This window comes from Mobula hypostoma, chromosome X2, assembly GCF_963921235.1.
Source record: "Mobula hypostoma chromosome X2, sMobHyp1.1, whole genome shotgun sequence".
Classification (NCBI taxonomy): domain Eukaryota; kingdom Metazoa; phylum Chordata; class Chondrichthyes; order Myliobatiformes; family Myliobatidae; genus Mobula; species Mobula hypostoma.
Window position 1 is genome coordinate 45,079,102 of NC_086129.1, and position 15,865 is coordinate 45,094,966.

The window sequence follows — 15,865 nt, forward strand, 5'->3', positions numbered from 1 at the left end:
TACTTCTTCCTCTTTAGGATGTATATTTCTTGTGCCTTCTGAATTACTTCCAGAAATTCCAACCATTGCTGCTCTGGTGTCATCCCTGCCAGTGTTCTCTTACAATCAATTTTGGCCAACTCCTCTCTTATGCCTCTGTAATTCCCTTTACTCCACTCTAATACTGATACATCTGACTTTAGCTTCTCCTTCTCAAATTTCAGGGAGAGTTTAATCATATTATGATCACTTTCCCCAAAGGGTCCTTTTACCGTAAGCTCTCTAATCAATTCCGGTTCATTGCACAAAACCCAATCCAGAATAGCTGATCCCCTAGCGGGCTCAATCACGAGCTGGTCTAAAAAACCATCTCAAAGGTACTTTGTAAATTCCCTCTCCTACAATCCAACACCAACCTGATTTTCCAAATCTATCTGCATGTTGAAGTCCCCCTTGACTATTGTAGCATTGCCCTTTTGCATGCATCTTCTATCTCCCATTGTAATTTGTAGGCTACATCCTTACGACATGTAGTTCCTTAGCTCTATCCACAATGATTCAACACCTTCCAACCCTATGTCACCTCTTTGTAATGATTTGATTTCATTTTTTACCAACAGAGCAATACTGCCCCTTCTGGTTTCCTGCCTATCCTTTCGATACAATGTATATCCTTGGACATTAAGCTCCCAGCTATAATCTTTCAGCCATGATTCCATGATGCCTTCAACTTCATACCTGCCAATCTGCAACTGTGCTTCGTTTATTTACATTGTTCCATATACTGTGCACATTCAGATACAACACCTTCAGTCTTGTATTTGCCCTTTTTGATTTTGTCGCACCATGCTCAACCCCTTGATTCCTAACTTTGTCTGAGGTCTTACCAACATCTGTCTTCAAAACCTCTCCACTAACTGTTCTGGCACTCTGTTTCTCATCCCCCTGCAACTCTAGTTTAAACCCCACCGTGCAGCATTAACAAACCTTCCTGCTTGGGATATTAGTCCCCCTCCAGTTCAGGTGCAACCTATACCTTCTGTACAGGTTCCACCTTCCCTGGAAGAAAGCCCAATGATCCAAAAATCTTTGCCCTCCCTCCCACAACAACTCCCTAGCCACGTATTAAACTGTATAATCTTCCTAGCTCTAGCCTCACTAGCACATGGCACGGGGTAGCAATCCTGAGATCACAACCCTGGAAATCCTGTCCTTTAACTTAACACCTAACTTCCGGAACTCCCTTTGCAGAACCTTGTCACTCGTCCTATCCATGTCATTGGTAACATGGACCACAACTTCTGGCTGTTCATCCTCCCACTTAAAAATGCTGAGGACTTGATCTGAGATATCCTGGACCCAACATACCATCCAGGAATCTCGTTCTCACCCACGGAGCCTCCTGTCTGTTCCCATAAGTAACGAAACTCCTATCACCACAACATGCCTCTTCTTCCCCCTTTCCTTCTGAGTCACAGAGTCAAACTTGGTGCCAGAGACCAGACCACTGTAACTTCTCTCTGTTCAATCATCTCCCCCCCACCCCACCCGACAGCATCCAAAGTGATACAGGTGTCCCCCGCTTTTCGAATGTTCGCTTTACGAAACCTCACTGTTACGAAAGACCTACATTAGTTACCTGTTTTCGCTAACAGAAGGTGTTTTCACTGTTACGAAAAAAGGCAGCGTGCCCCGAGCAGCCGCTCTTCCCCGGATTCGGAACTGCATTCTAGCCGGCATTGCTTAAACACGTGCCTGTGAGCATCTGTTAGCAACATGAGTGCTACGGTATCAGAAAAGCCTAAACGAGCTCGTAAAGGTGTTACACTTAGCATAAAACTAGACATAATTAAGTGTTTTGATTGTGGTGAACGAAGCAAGGACAAAGTGAGTTTGGCTTGTGGAAGTTGACGAAGATGATGTTGAAGAGGTTTTGGCATCCCATGACCAAGAACTGATAGATGAAGAGCTGATGCAATTGGAAGAGGAAAGGATAACAATCGAAACCGAGTGCAGTAGTGAAAGTGAAGTTATCCAGGAACTGAACGTGAAGAACTGCATGAGATTTTTGCTGCAATCGACAACAATGATTGCAGGAAAGTACGACTTTAATTTTGAAAGGGTACGTAGGTTTAGGGCATACTTGCAAGATGGTTTGAGTGCTTACAAAGAACTGTATGATAGAAAAATGCACGAGGCTAAGCAGTCAAGCAAGCCTTCCACATCAGCCACAGCAGACAACGAACCTCAACCTTCGACATCGAGGCAGGCAGACATAGAAGAAGAGGACCTGCCTGCCCTAATGGAAAGAGACGACGATGAGATGACACCCCCGTGTCCCACCACCCCAACCCCCGGGCCGCGGATCGATACATTGCCGCAGAGAATGCAGCAGTAGCCGGGACGCACACAGCACATCTTTAAGAAAAAAGCCGAAATAAACAAGCTAATTCATTAGGTGCCACCCGGCACCTAATTAATTAGCTTGTTTATTTCAGCTTTTTTCTTAAAGATGTGTTGGGTGCATCCCGGCTACCGCTGTACCCCTGCATGCTTCGCGGATCAGTGTATTTTTATGTGTTATTTGGTGTGATTTGGCAGCTTCATAGCTTAAAGGTTACTGGAGAGAGTGTTTCTGCCAAGAGCGCTTGCGTGAGATTTTCACTACGGAGAACAGTGCGGCAATGATTGTAGAGAAGTATTTCTACTTTATATAGCAACACACATCAAAGTTGCTGGTGAACGCAGCAGGCCAGGCAGCATCTCTAGGAAGAGGTGCCGAGACCCTTCGTCAGGACTAACTGAAAGAAGAGATAGTAAAAGATTTGAAAGTGAGAGGATCATGGGACAGGAGGCCCAGGGCGAAGGAAAGGGGGGGGGGGAACCCAGAGGATGGGCAAGGGGTATAGTCAGAGGGACAGAGGGAGAAAAAGGAGAGTGAGAGAAAGAATGTGTGTATAAAAATAAATAACAGATGGGGTACGAGGGGGAGGTGGGGCTCCAAAAAGCATCATATCGCTTTTTTCTCCCTCTGTTCCTCTCTCTATAACTCCTTGCCTGTTCTCCATCTTCCTCTGGGCTCCCCTCCCCCTTTTCCTTCTCCCTGGGCCTCCTGTCCCATGATCCTCTCATATCCCTTTTGCCAATCACCTGTCCAGCTCTTGGCTTCATCCCTCCCCCTCCTGTCTTCTCCTATCATTTCAGATCTCCCCCTCCCCCTCCCACTTTCAAATCTCTTACTAACTCTTCCTTCAGTTAGTCCTGACGAAGGGTCTCGGCCTGAAACGTCGACTGTACCTCTTCCTAGAGTTGCTGCCTGGCCTGCTGCGTTCACCAGCAACTTTGATGTGTGTTGCTTGAATTTCCAGCATCTGCAGAATTCCTGTTGTCTACTTTATATAGGCTGTGTATTTATCATATCATTCCTGCTTTTACTATATGTTACTGTTATTTTAGCTTTTATGTGTTATTTGGCATGATTTGGTAGGTTATTTTTGGGTCTGCGAATGCTCACAAATTTTTCCCATATAAATAAATGGTAATTACTTCTTCGCTTTACGACATTCCGGCTTACGAACCGTTTCATAGGAACGCTCTCCCTTCGGATGGCGGGGGAAACCTGTTTACCTGTTGTTGAGGGGGATGGCCACAGGGGTACTCAGCACTGGCTCCTTAACCCCTTTCCCCTTCCTGACTGTCACCCAGTTTCCTGTGTCCTGCACCTTGAGTGTAACTATGTATGTCCTATCTATCACCCGTTCAGCCTCCCAAATGATCCGAAGTTCATCCAGTTGCAGCTCCAACTGTTTAATGCAGCTTGTTAGAAGCTGCAGCTGGATGCACTTCTTGCAGTTGTAGTGGTCAGGGATACTGGAGGTCTCCCTGCCTTCCCACATCCCGCAGGAGCATTGCACTATCCTGCCTGTCACCTCTACTTCGCTGAGCAGATATAAAGAAGAGAAGGAAAAAATTTGAGCATTTCCTTCCTTTGCTTTCTCTGAGTGAAGTCTCTCTTTGCGGAAGCCTCAAAGAGCTGAAGCCTTAAGATCACTCCTCTGACTATGTCCACTCAGACGATGGCCTCTGCGCTTGCTCCTGCCTTCCTTCAGTTTGCTGCTGTTACTGATCAATCCCAAACACCGATTGGCTGCTGCTCAAAGCACCATTACGCTGCCACAAACCACTCCTGCCTTTTATCCTTGAGCGGTGGACTTGATTGAAGTTCCCTCCTCTCTAAACTTCTGATATCCGGATTCACCACTGGTCAAGGCTCTATATGGGATAAGGTTAGTATGGGCTGCCTCCAGCACATCCTTGGACTGTTGGTTGTGATGCAAATGCCGTATTTCATTATATGTTTTGATGTACATGTGACAAATAAAGCTAATATTATAATCTTATTTTGTATAAAGAGCCAAATGTGATAGTTGGACTGAAGGAAGGCTTTCAATGGAAAAAGGCCTGAAAGTTTCATTGACATTCCATTTTACCATTTCCTTGTCACTTTAACATCTCCAGTTCCTAAATTTAATACAGTAGCAGTTTGGGCCACAAATGCAGCTATCAGCATGGTTTATTCATGGGTCAAATGTGTGCAGTTAATGTTTTGAAAGGTTGAATGAAACATGTTTCTAATAAGAAAATTAGCAATGGTACACTATTCAGACTTTGTCGGCAGTGGATTATCGTATGAAGTAATTCCACAGCCTGCTAATTCGTAGGAAGGAGGTACAAGAGCTTCAAGTCCCACACCATCAGGTTCAGGAATAGTTATTACCCCTCAGCCATCAGGCTCCTAAATCAGAGGGGTAACTTCACTCACCCCAACATTGGATCTATGGACTCACCTTTAAGGACTCGACAACTTATGTTCTCGATATTTACTGCTTGCTTATCTATCTATCTGCCTGTCTGTCTGTCATATTTGCACATTTTGTGCACATTGGTTGTTTGTCCATTTTTGTTGTGGGTGGCTTTTCACTGATTCTATTATGTTTCTTTCTATCTACTGTGAATACCCACAAGAAAATGAATCTGAGGGTCGTATATGGTGACACAGATAACCATATAACAATTACAGCACAGAAACAGGCCATCTCGGCCCTTCTAGCCCATGCTGTACTCTTACTCTCACCTAGTCCCACCGACCTGCACTCAGCCCATAACCCTCCATTCCTTTCCTGTCCATATAGCTATCTAATTTAACTTTAAATGACAGCATCGAACCTGCCTCAGCCACTTCTGCTGGAAGCTTATTCCACACAGCTACCACTCTCTGAGTAGAGAAGTTCCCCCTCATGTTACCCCTAAACTTTTACCCTTTAACTCTCAACTCATGTCTTTTTGTTTGAATCTTTCCCCACTCTCAATGGAAAAAGCCTATCCACGTCAACTGTATCTATTCCCCTCATAATTTTAAATACCTCTATCAAGTCCCCCCTCAAGCTTCTACACTCCAAAGAATAAAGACCCAACTTGTTCAACCTTTCTGTGTAACTTAGGTGCTGAAACCCAGGTAACATTCTACTAAATCTTCTCTGCACTCTCTCTATTTTGTTGACATCTTTCCTATAATTTGGTGACCAAAACTGTACACAATACTCCAAATTTGGCCTCACCAATGCCTTGTACAATCTCAACATTACATCCCAACTCCTATACTCAATGCTCTGATTTATAAAGGCCAGCATACCAAAAGCTTTCTTCACCACCCTATCCACATGAGATTCCACCTTCAGGGAACTATGCACCATTATTCCTAGATCCCTCTGTTCTACTGCATTCTTCAATGCCTTACCAATTACCATGTATGTCCTATTTTGATTAGTCCTACCACTTCACATTTATCAGCATTAAACTCCATCTGCCATCTTTCAGCCCACTCTTCTAACTGGCCAAAATCTCTGCAAGCTTTGAAAACCTACTTCATTATCCACAACTCCATCTATCTTAGTATCATCTGCATACTTACTCATCCAATTTACCACCCCATCATCCAGATCATTAATGTATATGACAAACAACATTGGACCCAGTACAGATCCCTGAGGCACGCCACTAGTCACCGGCCTCCAATTTGACAAACAGTTATCCACCACAACTCTCTGGCGTCTCCCATCCAGCCACTACTGAATCCATTTTACTACTTCAATGTTAATACCTAACGATTGAATCTTCCTAACTAACCTTCCGTGTAGAACCTTGTCAAAGGCCTTACTGAAGTCCATATAGACAACATCCACCGCTTTACCTTCATCAACTTTCCTAGGAACCTCATCAAAGAATTCAATCAGATTTGTCAAACATGACCTTCCACACACAAATCCACGTTGACTGTTCCTAATCAGACCCTGTCTATCCAGATAATTATATATACCATCTCTAAGAATACTTTCCATCAATTTACCCACCACTGACGTCAAACTCACAGGCCGATAATTGCTAGGTTTACTCTTAGAACTCTTTTTAAACAATGGAATAACATGAGCAATACGCCAATCCTCTGGCACTATCCCCGTTTCTAATGACTTTTGAAATATTTCTGTCAGAGCCCTGCTATTTCTACACTAACTTCCCTCAAGGTCCTAGGGAGTAGCCTGTCAGGACCCGGAGACTTGTCCACTTTTATATTCCTTAAAAGCACCAGTACTTCCTCTTCTTTAATCATCATTGTTTCCCTAACTTCCCTTCCTGTTCCCCTTATCTTACACAATTCAATATCCTTCTCCTTAGTGAATACCGAAGAAAAGAAATTGTTCAGAATCTCCCCCATCTCTTTTGGCTCCACAAATATGTACATGTATGTACTTTGATAATAAATTTACTTGGAACTTTTGAACTATGGAGAGTATACAGGGAGGTATCCCTTTGAATCAATTTGCATTTTCATAGAAATGTTATTCATTTCTTCAATTGTATTGTGGTCTTTGGAGATTCTCACACCCCTCACTTCTAGACTGGCCATGACTCAACACTGATGATCAACACTGGTGCACCTCAGGGGTGTGTGCTTAGCCCACTGCTCTACTCTCTATATACACTTGACTGTGTGGCTAGGCATTGCTCAAATACCATCTATAAATTTGCTTACGATACAACCACTGTTGGTAGAATCTCAGGTGGTGACAAGAGGGCGTACAGGAGTGAGATATGCCAACTAGTGGAGTGGTGTCACAGCAACAACCTGGCACTCAATGTCAGTAAGACAAAAGAGCTGATTGTGGACTTTGGGAAGAGTAAGATGAAGGAACACATACCAATCCTCATAGAGGGATCAGAAGTGGAGAGAGTGAGCAGCTTCAAGTTCCTGGGCGACAAGATCTCTGAGGATCTAACCTGGTCCCAACATATTGATGTAGTCATAAAGAAGGCAAGACAGCGGCTATAATTTATTAGGAGTTTGAACAATTTGGCATGTCAACAAATACACTCAAAAACTTCTATAGTTGTACCATGGAGAGCATTCTGACAGGCTGCATCACTGTCTGGTATGGAGGGGCCACTGCACAGGACCAAAAGAAGCTGCAGAAGGTTGTAAATCTATTCAGCTCCATCTTGGGCACTAGCCTACAAAGTACCCAGGACATCTTTAGGGAGCGGTGTCTCAGAAAGGCAGCATCCATTATTAAGGACCTCCAACACTCAGGGCACGTCCTTTTCTCACTGTTACTATCAGGAAGGAGGTATAGAAGCCTGAAGGCACACACTCAGCAATTCAGGAACAGCTTCTTCCCCTCTGCCATCTGATTCCTAAATGGACATTGAAGATTTGGACACTACCTCAATTTTTTTTAATATACAGTGTTTCTGTTTTTGCACATTTTTAAAAATTCTATTCAATATACATAATTGATTTACTTGTTTATTTGTTATGTTTTATTTTATTTTTTTTTCTCTCTCTCTGCTTGGTTATGTATTGCATTGAACTGCTGCTGCTAAGTTAACAAATTTCACGTCACATGCCAGTGATAATAAACCTGATTCTGATCCTGACTTCATTACAATTGGTCTGCAGGTAGCATATGGAATGATCTAATTGAATGGTGCACTGTTTGAAATATTCTTTGAAGGTTCATCCAATAAGTGCATTATCCATTGTGCAAATTGGCTGTTAAAGCAAGCAACTTCCTCAATTGTGATGTACACTGAGTTGGCAAATGTTAGCCAGTGTGTTGATAAAATTGATACCACTGCCCTAGTGTTGTCATTAAAAAAATGCTGATTGCTTTTCCTTCTGAGCACTGGAAATGGCACATGGTGATATCAGTGAAAGTATTGTCAGTTTTGACTGTGTCCTTCACAGGACTAATCCATTGATACTTACTGTCCAGGCTTGTGTGAAAATAGCTAAAGCCTATGAATCATGCCCAGTACAGGTCAGAGCCCTTTGTGAGGGTACTACTTTTGGTTAACTACGTGCATTTACCTTCCATGGAGGGATGCTATTTATTGGGAAAATGATAATGCTATCATTTTGGGTAGCTAATATAAATCAATCATTTTGAAGAAGATAATTCAGTTTGTCCAAAGGCAGTCATTCAATGCAGTTATTATAAGAAAATTGTTTATTTCTAGTAACACATTTCTTTAAAAGAAATTCTAAATACATGATATCCTATGAAAGAAAGTGTTCTCCTTACACTGTATTTTTGGATAAGATCACAAACTGCTACCCAGTCCAGGAGGAATTATTTAATGGAAAGCAATCAGTCCTAAGGAAGACATTGGGTTTAATTAAATTTTAACGGCATGATGCTGGGGATTCCTTCTGTTGGTTCTGTTTAGAAATTCCCATGACTTGTTTGCTATTTTAGAGATTTCTATTTGTGGACGGTTCGTCTGTGCTGGCACCCCAAGACCAGATGGCGGAGTCACCTTCTAGGTACTAAAGAGTTATAAATGAGGACTTGCAGAACTCCATTCAAGGATTAATATTGTGTACAATGGTGTCCCTAGCAGCTGCATTCAACCATTCCAAATGGTACCAAGAAATACGTTTTCACATTTTAATTTCCAATTTTAATAAAAAGAATTAGATTGAATTAAGGAGCAGCAGAGAATTTTGCATTTTTTCCTGTCCATATTGGCATCCACCACTTGGATTACCAAAATTATAAAATTCACTCCATTCTTAAGCCTGCGGAGTGCCTATCTCCAACCTCAAAGGAGTACTCTCTACTATACATATGGCATTTATTATTGCTTTGTATTCAGCATTTTTGCCATCTTGTGTGACGTTGAACCCAGAAATACAGAATCAGATTTATTATCACTGACTTGTATGAAGTGAAACTTGTTGTTTTGCAGCAGCAATATAGTGGAAAGACATAAAATTACTATAAATTGCTAACACAAGTAGTGGAGGGAAAAAAGGTAGTTTTCATGGGCTGTTCAGAAATCTGGTGGAGGAGGGGAAGAAGTTGTTTCTGAATTGTTAAATGTGGATCTTCAAGCTCCTGTATCACCTTCCCGTTCTTAATGGTAGGGAGTGTTGTGCTTGTGGAAGCCAATTCACACTTCTCCATTCTTTCTAGTTACTCAACAAATCCACCTCATAGAAACACGGGGTTTTATTAGTTTGCTTTTGGCCTAATATTTATGATAAAGAGTGCAGAACATATTGGAATATGTTGAAATAGTGTTGTCTTCAAACTATCAATATTTCAGCTCCATCAGGCATCTGTTATACTTTACAAAGTGTTTTTGACCATTACACATTTTCTCATTTTTGGTTGTCTGGGATGCTCTGACAAGCAGCACTGTCAGACTCTCATACATTTTTGTATGCAGAAGTATATTTATAGGAAGTATCACTGTTCCTCTACTATTTATTCAAATAAATCTGAAGCAACACACAAAAGGCTGAAGGAGCAGGTCAGGCAGCATCTGTGGAGCGAAATGAATAATCGATGTCTTGAGTCAAGCCTCTTCATCTAGCCTGGTTGGTCACCTGGAGATCCTGGCTAGTATGAGGGTGGACCAAGCAAAGGTGCTTGACAAAGCAATTGCCCCCAATCTGCATTTGGGTTTCACTAACATGGAGGCTTCCACAGCCAGTGTTATAAATGACACCAATAGATTCTTGCCAGTGTTGATGAAGGGTCTCAATCCAAAACATTAACTGTCCATTTCCCTCCATAGTTGTTGCCTGACCTGCTGAATTCCTCCTGCCTGGTGGCAAATGCATGGTGTTACATTAAAGATTTGGACAGACCCTTCGCATCTTTCCTTAACTGAAAGGAGTTGGGTAGGCTAATTTGAGGTATCAAAGGCACATTGATAATACCCCTATCATCATCCCTTTCGTAGATTATCCCCCTGAAATCTCTCCTCTGGCTAATTTTGTTACGATTCCTGCTTATTCTGTTATCATTGTTGTTTTTTGTCTCTTCATCTATTACATCTTTTGTTTATTTATCTTCTGCTTGATTGTCAAGTGAATATAAATCTGTTTAATACACCAACAAATTCAAGCTTCCCTGAATTTACTGAACCTAGCTTGTAAGTTTTTGGATGGGATAGGAGGAAATGAAAGTTTGTAAGATGTTGCTTGAACAGCCAGTTTTGCTTTTGTGGATGGTCAAGTTTTAATACAAGCCGCCCATGCAATTACCAAAATCTTGATGTCCAACTCCTGTGGTAATAGATAGGAGCAACAACAGATCTTAAGGCAATGAAAACAGGCAGAGGACTCCATTATACAATGTGATCTCTTACCTGGTGCCCTCTCCCGTTACTCTTCATTGCCTTGTCATTCTGTATGCTGTATTGTATTCTTTTACGGTGTATATCAGTGATTCAGATGATGGAGTAGATGGCTTTATTACCAAGTTTGCAGATCATATGAAGATTGGTAGAGGGGCAGGTAGTGTTGAGGAAGCAGGTATGATGCAGAAGGACTTAGACAGATTAAGAGAATGGGCAAGAGAGTGGCAAATGAAATACACTGTTGGAAAATGCATGATCATGCACTTTGGTAGTAGAAATAAACGTGCAGACTATTTTCTAAACAGGGAGAAAATCCAAAATTCTGATATGCAAAAGGACTTGGGAGGCCTTGTGCAGAACACCTTAAAGGTTATCTTGCAGGTCGAGTCGGTGGTGAGAAAGGCAAATGCCATGATAGCATTCATTGCAAGCAATCTAGAATACAAGAGCAGGGATGCTGAGGCTTTATAAGGCACTGGTGAGACCTCACCTTGAGTTTTGTGAACAATTTTGGGCTCCTCATCTTAGAAAAGATCTGCTGGCTTGGAGAGGATCCAGAGGAGGTTCACAAAGATGATTCCAAGAATGAAAGGGTTATCATACAAGGAAAGCTTGATGGCTCTGGGTCTGTACTCGCTGGAATTCAGAACAATGGTGGGGGGGGGAGTCTCACTGAAACCTTTCGTATGTTGACAAGCCTAGACAGAGTAGATATGGAAAGAATGTTTCCCATGGTGGGAAACAGAGGGTACAGCCTCAGGATATAAAGGTGCCCTTTCAAAACAGAGATGCAGAGACATCTCTTTAACTAAAGGGTGGTGAATTTGTGGTATTTGTTGCCACATGCAGCTGTGAAGGCCAGATCGTTGGGTGTATTTAAGGCAGAAATTGATAGGTTCTTGATTGGACCTGGCATCAAAGGTTATGGGGAGAAGGCCAGGAACTGGTGAGAGGGAGAAGAAAAAAGGATCAGCCATGATTGAATGGCAGAGCAGACTCGATGGGCCAGATGGCCTAATTCTGCTCCTATGTCTTATGGACCGAAAGAGTGTTGTATGCAGGCGCCATCTTGATCATAATCAAGGTGACACAGTGCCTCATGTATTCCACATGTAGGAATTGAATACTTCACTATCTCAACCTGGGTTTAATAATTACTATGTGTGCTCGGAGTTACAAAATCATGAGCTCTAATTCCATTCCTGTACTTAATCACTTTATGTAGGCTGGTACTGCTGTATAGTGCTGATTGGAGCTGGTTGGAGGTACTCTCTTTAAGATGGTTTGTAAAATCCATGACATCCTAACTTGGGGGGATATAAGAGCACCTTTTGAAGAAAAGTAACAGGATTCACCTAAAATTCTGGTGAAGAATTATTGCTGAATCTCTGTCAATAAAATAAATTATTTGAGCATTTTTGTTTTGTTAAAGGATCTTTCTGCATGTGAATTGGCTGTAAGATTTCCCTGTATTATATTAGTGTTTACACTTAAAAAGCTCTTCATTGTGTGTGAACAGAGGGATCTGGGAATCCATAGTTTGTTGGAAGTGAAAAGGGTAAATAGGGTCATAAAGAGAGCTTTTAGCACAGGACCTTCATAAATCAAAGAATTTGAGTGCAGGAGTTGGGTTGTTATGTTGAGGTTGTGTAAGATGCTGGTGATGCCTAATTTGGAGTATTGTGTGCAGTTCTGGCTACCTACTTACAGGAAAGATATCAATAAGATTGAAAGGGTATGGAAAACATTTGCAAGGATGTTGTCAGGACTTGAGGACCTGAGATTGGGAATTAGATTAAGAATATTCCTTGGAGTTTAGGAGAAAAGGTCAGACATTTGATAAAGGTAAATGCAAGCAGGCTTTTTGCACTAAGGTTGGGTAAGACTAGAACTAGAGGTCATAGATTAAGGATGAAAGGTGAAATATTTAAGGGGAACCTGAAGGGCAACTTCTTCACTAAGAGGGTGGTGTGAGCATGGCACAAGCTGTCCGCAGAAGTGATGAATGCAGGTTCGATTTCAACATTTAAGAGAAATTTAAATAAATATATGAATGGGAGGAGTATGGAGAGCTATGATCTAGGCTCAGATCGATGGTGTGACAGGAATACACATAGATTAAGATGTTAGCTGCCCTGTGTGATCAGCAGTTGGTCTGCCACCTGTCTTCAGGAGAGAGAGAGATAAGGAAAACAATGGAGCAGCATTTGGAGATGTGTAATGAAGGGGAAGGAGAGCTGTCAAGAGCGGCTCCCCCTTTGAACCCTGAACTGTTTGAAGTGATGGACAGGCAATACCCCAGCAGGGGAATAAAAAGGGACAGGTTCGCTAAGGCAAGACACACACGACACCCGAGGTAACGAGACCCTGGGAGCGGTGCGCCTCTCACAAGTCGGTGGGAAGCTTTTGGGCGGCTGATCGCGGGGTCAAGCCTTAGACGCTCAGGGTGGAAAGGCACGATCGGCGGGAACCTGGTGTGTGTCCACCCTTGCCTGGGTACCAGGTTCAGCGCAGAGAAACGGTCGTATCTGGAAACGGAGGGGTCACAGTCGGTGACCTCAGATGACATCACAAAGGGCTCGCCCGAAAGCTGACTGCGAAGGTCTGTGTGTGGAAGCTGTTTTGAATATTCATTCGTTTTGCTCTCTCTCTCCTTCCCCCACACTGTCCATCTCCCATGGCAGCGATTACTGCGAACTAAACTGAACTTTGCGTCACTTTGAAACTGGTCATTTGCCCCTAGACAACAAGAGAGCTTGATTGATCCTGTTATCTTAATTCTGTGCACATGTATGTTTATCATTGCTGAACTGTTGCATTTATTATCCTTTTGATTAGAGTACTGTGTTGCTTGTTTCTTTAATAAAACTTTCTTAGTTCTAGTAATCCAGACTCCAACTGAGTGATCCATTTCTGCTGGTTTGGCAACCCAGTTACGGGGTACGTAACAATGGAACTGGGCAGAATAACAGTTCAGCATGGATAGATGGGTTGAAGGGCCTGTTTATATGCTGTAGTGGTGTATGACTCTAATCTGGAGCTCTTAAGGTACTATCTATAAAACGGTTCACTGATACCAATATCTTTAATAAATTGAATCCTTCACAGCTGTCAGATAAAACCATAAACTATTTTCAATGCTTGCACATCATACTTTTGGTGAAACAACTCTGCGTACATGAAAGTAGTTGAAAATATTGTCAATCTTCATTTACTTGTATTTAAAATAGGTACTTTGTTCAAGGTAGCCACAAGTTTGAAACCTGGTAGTTTTAATATCAAGTAGTATTGCGTGCCTTCTTTTGGTAGGTTGTATCACTTGCATTTTACTCTAAAAGTTATAAAAAATATGAGGAATGGGAGCATTCACTATATACTTGATAACCTGAACTGGACAGAGGAAGCCAAGTTATGAAGGATGGTCCACATCCAACAAATCCAATTGAATTTTTCAAGGACTTCATTGACATGATACATAGGAGAACATTTATGGATGTAGGCACCTGATAATTTTCCATCTTTTAACTAACTTTACAGGCTCAAATAGTTGAAGGCAGATTATAAGAGCATAATAAATTAATATATAGAGCAATTACAGTAGATTACAGAGCAATTTGTGGTCTGTGTTGTCATAGTGTAAGTTAATGTTTATCCTCTACCCTGTACATTTTTTTGCAAAATATCCATAACCTCTGAATCCCTTGGTAAGAATAAAACTCTATTGACCACCAGCTTCAACATACACGTGACAGGTCCACTAGAGACTTGCAGAGTAGAATTTCAATGGCTTATGTCTCTTTGCAGAAAAAACTTACTTCTTAGCCCAGGTGCACTTGGCCAACCCTTTACCATGCCTCCTCCTCCTAGATTCCTTGGCTAGAGGAAAAGCTTTTCACCATCTCTTTAGCCAATCACTCTCAGAATCTTGCATGTCTCAATGAGATCTTCTTTCATTCTTTTAAGCTTCAGTGAGAACAGGCTAGACTTCATCAACCTTTCTTCATAGTATTCCCTTCTCACAGGAATCATTCTTCTGTGTCTACACTACAGCCACTTTAAGGCTGGTATATCATCCTTTCAATAGAGACTAAATCTATATATCTTATTCCAAATAAGGTTTTGTTGCAGTCCTGATGAAGGGACTCAGCCCGAAATGTTGACTATACTCTTTTCCATAGATGCTGCCTGGCCTGCTGAGTTCCTCCAGCATTTTATACACACACTCTTTCTCTCTCTCTCCTTTTTCTCCCTCTGTCCCTCTGACTAAACCCCTTGCCCATCCTCTGGGTTCCCTCCCCCCTTTTCTTTCTCCCTGGGCCTCCTGTCCCATGATCCTCTCATATCCCTTTCGCCAATCACCTCTCCAGCTCCTGGCTCCATCCCTCCCCCTCCTGTCTTCTCCTAATCTCCTATCATTTCAGATCTCCCCCTCCCCCTCCCACTTTCAAATCTCTTACTAGCTCTTCTTTCAGTTAGTCCTGACAAAGGGTCTCGGCCCGAAACATCGACTGTACCTCTTCCTAGAGATGCTGCCTGGCCTGCTGCGTTCACCAGCAACTTTGATGTGTGTTGCTTGAATTTCCAGCATCTGTAGAATTCCTCGTGTTTGCGTTTTGTGTGTATTGCTTGGATTTCCAGCATCTGCAGATTTTCTCTTGTTCATTGATTTGTGCAATATTATTGGCCTGGAAAGGCTAGTAGCTAGGTAAATAAGGTTATAAAAGTCACAAACAAATGAAAATTTGCAGGTGCTGGAAATCCGAGCAACACACACAAAATGCTAGAAGAACTCAACAGGCCAAACAGCATCTGTGGAAAAGAGTACAGTTGATGTTTTGGGCCGAGACCCTTCAGCAGGACTGATTAGAAAAGTATTTACTTCAATTAGAACTAGGTACGTAATATAATCTGTCAAAAATCTGTACCTAGACCTTAACTGTTCATTATATTTTATAATGACAGTGAAAATATTGTAGTTATACACTGTATTGAAGTTTGCAGATGACTGTACTTAAGTATTAACAGAATATAGAAAGTACTGATAGATTGAATAGGCAAAAATGAGGCATGTGGATTTAGAAGCAATTGAGTGCAATCCACTTCAGGGGAAAAGAAAGATAAATCTTAAATATTCTTTCAATAGTGAAAAACTATGTCTGTGATGGTCTACAGATAAAAG

At 41.9% G+C, this 15,865-nt stretch overlaps 1 protein-coding gene across 7 annotated transcripts in view; it reads left to right on the plus strand.

Annotated features, from left to right (window-relative positions):
- Positions 1-15,865, plus strand: part of LOC134340740 (centrosomal protein of 164 kDa-like) — a 315,206-nt gene that overhangs the window by 215,476 nt on the left and 83,865 nt on the right. The window lies entirely within an intron of this gene.